This window comes from Populus alba, chromosome 19 (assembly GCF_005239225.2).
Source record: "Populus alba chromosome 19, ASM523922v2, whole genome shotgun sequence".
Classification (NCBI taxonomy): Eukaryota; Viridiplantae; Streptophyta; class Magnoliopsida; order Malpighiales; family Salicaceae; genus Populus; species Populus alba.
This window is the reverse complement of record NC_133302.1, coordinates 13,161,145-13,165,408: the sequence shown is the minus strand read 5'-3', so window position 1 is coordinate 13,165,408 and position 4,264 is coordinate 13,161,145.

Genomic DNA, 4,264 nt, shown 5'->3' with positions numbered 1-4,264 from the left:
CCCTTTTTTGGTTTTTTTTTCCAAAATTATCTTTGTTAATTTTAGTTTTTAATATTGAGCTTAGTAAAATTTTTGCTTTGTAATTTTCTTCCTTTAAAATACTATGGATTGCTACGGTGTTTTTCCACATGGTTTTATTATTTTATTCTTTTATTTTTTCAAAATTATATTTGTCAATTTTATTTTTTTTTAATATTACGCTAATTGATAATTTAGTTTTGTTATTTTTTTATTTAAAACATTGTTGATTGCTACAGTTTTTCTCCACATGTTTTTTTTTTTTTTTTTTTATGATTTTCTCCAAAATTATCTTTTTCAATTTTATTTTTTAATATTGAGTTGGTTAAGAATTACAGTTATAATATGTGAGGGAAGCATTGTAGCTTTCCTTGCAAATTACTGTGGATTGCTACAATGTTTTTTCCCACAGTTTTTTTTTTCTAAAATTATCTTTGTCAATTTTATTTTTTTGATATTAGGCTGGTTAGGAATTACAATTAAATAATAAGCTAAAGGGTGTGAGGAATTCACTATTCATCCACACCGAATGCATTGTGGATTACAACAGTAATCCATAGTGCATTCCTCTTTCTTTTCTTTTTTTTTTACTTTTTCATTTATTTTTTCAAATTTCCCTTTTTTTCTTTTTTTTCCACAATTACTTTCCTTTTTTTTTTTTCCAACTTTCCCCTTTTTTTTGTTTATTTTTTTAAAATTATCTTTGTTGATTTAACTTTTTTAATATTGAGCTGGTTAAAAATTTTACTTTGTAATTTTTTTTTTCTTTAAAATAATGTGAATTTCTACGACGTTTTCCCACATAGTTTTCCTTTTTTATTTTATGATTTTTCAAAATTATATTTGTTGATTTTATTTTTTTAATATTAAGTTAATTGAGAATTTAGTTTTGTAATTTTTTTTCTTAAAACATTGTTAATTGCTTATAGTGTTTCTCAACATGGTTTTTGTTGTTTTGTTTTTTGATGATTTTCTCCGAAATGTTTTTTTTATTTTTTTTAATATTGAGCTTATGAAAAATTACAATTATAATATATGAGAAAAACACTGTAACTTTCCACGCAAATTACTGTGAATTGTCTTAATGTTTTTTCCCACATGATTTTTTTCCACTTTCTTTTGTGTTTTTTTTTTAATATTTTTTTCCAAAATTATTTTTTTCAATTTTATTTTTTTTAATAGTGAGCTGTGTCGCACCCGACATCGTGGCGGCCCTAAAAATTATTCTCTTGAATTATGGAAAAAAGAACAGTTTCTAGCATCTGGTTCTTTTAGGGAAAATGTCTTGTTTAAGGAATCGCTACCTAGTATTATGGTTACTAGGAACCCTAACTGATCAACATAGATTTTATAGTTCGGGACTGGTTACGTAAAAGGGAAGATATTAGCACCCCTTATTCGTTCTGACTAAGGCAAACTGCATTTCTTTTTTGTCTTAAATTGCTAAATTTTATTGGTTTACGCTCTAATATTTATTCGTAATATTCCTGACTCTGGCGTCAATGAATATTCAACTATGGATAATTCCAACTCTAGCGTTGGTAACTATTACATAGCAATAAAATAAATTTAGATCAATATTTTTTATTCCTGACTCTAACACTAGTGAATAAACAAATAAACTAAATTCATTTTATTACACGTTCACATATTTTTTATTTCTTATGTAGTTAAATAAAAAAACAAAAAAAATAATTAAATCAGTGTTTTTATTCCTGACTCTAGCGTTAGTGAATAAACCAATAAAATAAATTTTATTTTCATACATGCACATATATTTTTTTTTCTTACTAAATAAAATAAAATATAACGAATAAAAATAATATAAATTTAAACAAGTATTTTATTCCCGACTCTGGTGTCGGTGAATAAACCAATAAATTTACATTATTTTTACTTATGCATACACATATTTTTTTTCTGTTTTTTTCTGTTTTTTTTTTAATTACTTTTTTGGGGTCCAACTCGAAAATGCCAACATTTTCCTGGTATATTATATTGCTACAAGAGAACATGCTATTCACATGCATATTCCTCTCATGCATGGCTAAATATGGAAACGTGCTTTTCTAATGGAGTCGAAAAAAACTAAAAACAACAAAAACAAATCACCGGGTATATGTCAAGAAAGAAAACCTTAGCAGAAGCTCCAGGAATCTGTTTCAGATCTTCACGAGTTTGACCACGGCTACTGCTTTCCTCACACTGAATGGGATTGAGTTTCCCTGTTTTACTTGGGACAAAAGCCTCCTCACCAGAACCTCCAAATGAGCAGCTCTCTAGCATTTTATCTTCTTCCAATGATTTGTTGTCGAGTCGACCACTGCTTGTGGAGTTAGAATATCTATTTGTTAAACTGTGTAGCTGCTGCTCGTGCTCCAGCAATGACTGGTTTGCTGAACTTTTTTTTTTCTTCTTCGTTCTTGTGATTCTGCGAACGGTTGCCTCCCCTTGTTAATGTGTTTTCGTTCTTCTCTGTCCCCTCTGTCTGCCCCGTTCTGCTCCGTCTTCCCCCTTGTTTCGTTTGCTTCTCTCTTTATCCTGTCCAGTGCACTTTCCCCCCTTTGTTCTCTCTTGTTTCAGTCTTCCCCTCCTGTTTTTTCTTTGCGTCCATCCGTCTGTCAATTCCCCCTCTGTTCGTTCGTCTCCTCTGTTTCTTTGAGAAGAAACCAGGGGAACGGACGTCTGCTCCTTTTCTTTTCCTTTAGCTTCCCCCGGTTCTGTGGTTCCTCCTCCTGTTTTTTGTGTTCTCACCTCTCACCTCTGGTCTGCTGCACTGCTGTTGCTGAGATGCTGCGCTGATGGAGCAGATTCTCCACTGCACTGCTACTACTGGTGCAAAGGAGATGGAAGGACGGTGGTTGACAAAGGAAACCTGTTGGGAATTAACATATACACCTCCGGTGACGCAGGAAGCCTGCTGCAAGAAGACTGGATTGTGAGCACCAAGATGACAGGAATCTATAGGTACCAAAGAGCATGGTGCAGAGAACGTTGCGTTCATTATGTTAATATTAATGTATGTTTATTTTGTATAAGCAGAGAAAGCTTCAGTGAGAAATAAGGAGGATAAAAGAATCTTTGTTTTCACTGTTTATTTTCACCACAATTCGTTAACCTCTTTCGTTAGTTAGTTATCTATATATATACATGCAGCTGTAACAACTTTAGTTGCATGTAACCAATTCTGCTAACTGACTAACTAAAGGCTAACTAACTAACAGAACGTAAGGCTAACTAACTAACAGAATGTTGTTAAGTGCACTGTACGCTAACATCCCCCCTCAAGATCAGGCGAGTGAAGAACAAAGTCTGAGATTGCAGCAATGAGTGCGAAAGAGAGGAGCACTTAACCCCTTGGTGAGAATATCAGCAAATTGTTCCTGTGAGGAGACAAATTGAACTGATAGCTGCTTCTGAGATACTAGTTCACGAACGAAATGCACATCAACCTCAATTTGTTTGGTGCGTTGATGCTGAACAGGATTAAAGGAGAGAGCAATAGCAAAGAGATTATCACAGAAGAGAACAGGAACATGAGGAAGAGAAATATGCAGAAACGCTAATAACTGCTTAAGCCAATCCACCTCTGCCGTAGTAAAGGATAAGGCTCGATATTCAGCCTCTGTTGATGACCTGGACACAGTTTGCTGCTTCTTGGAGGACCATGAAATAGGATAGTTCCCCAGAAATATAACTAATCCAGTAGTAGAGCGTCTGTCATTAGGGTCCCCAGCCCTGTCAGCATCACTAAATGCCTTGAGCTGCAAATCGCCTTTAGTGTAAGAAATACCAACATGCAGGATGCCTTTGAGGTAGCGTAATATGCGTTTTACAGCAGTGAAGTGAGACACCATTGGATTCTGCATAAATTGGCACACTTGATGCACAGAAAACACAATGTCAGGCCTAGTGAATGTTAAATATTGCAGAGCCCCTACAATGCTGCGATAGGTTGTAGGATTAGGATATGGTGCTCCATCATCTTTAAGTAGACGAGTATAAGGAAGACACGAAGTGTCACATGGTTTAGCATCAACCATCTCAGATTTTCGTAGCAAATCTTCAACATATGTGGACTGTGATAGTAACAAGCCAGTAGAAGTATGAGTTATTTGTATCCCCTGGAAGAAATGAAGAGAGCCGAGATCAGTGACATCAAATTCAGCAGTGAGGGCTTGAATAACTTGATGAATGGCATCAGATGCACTGCCGGTGAGGACAATATCATCCACATAGAGGAGCA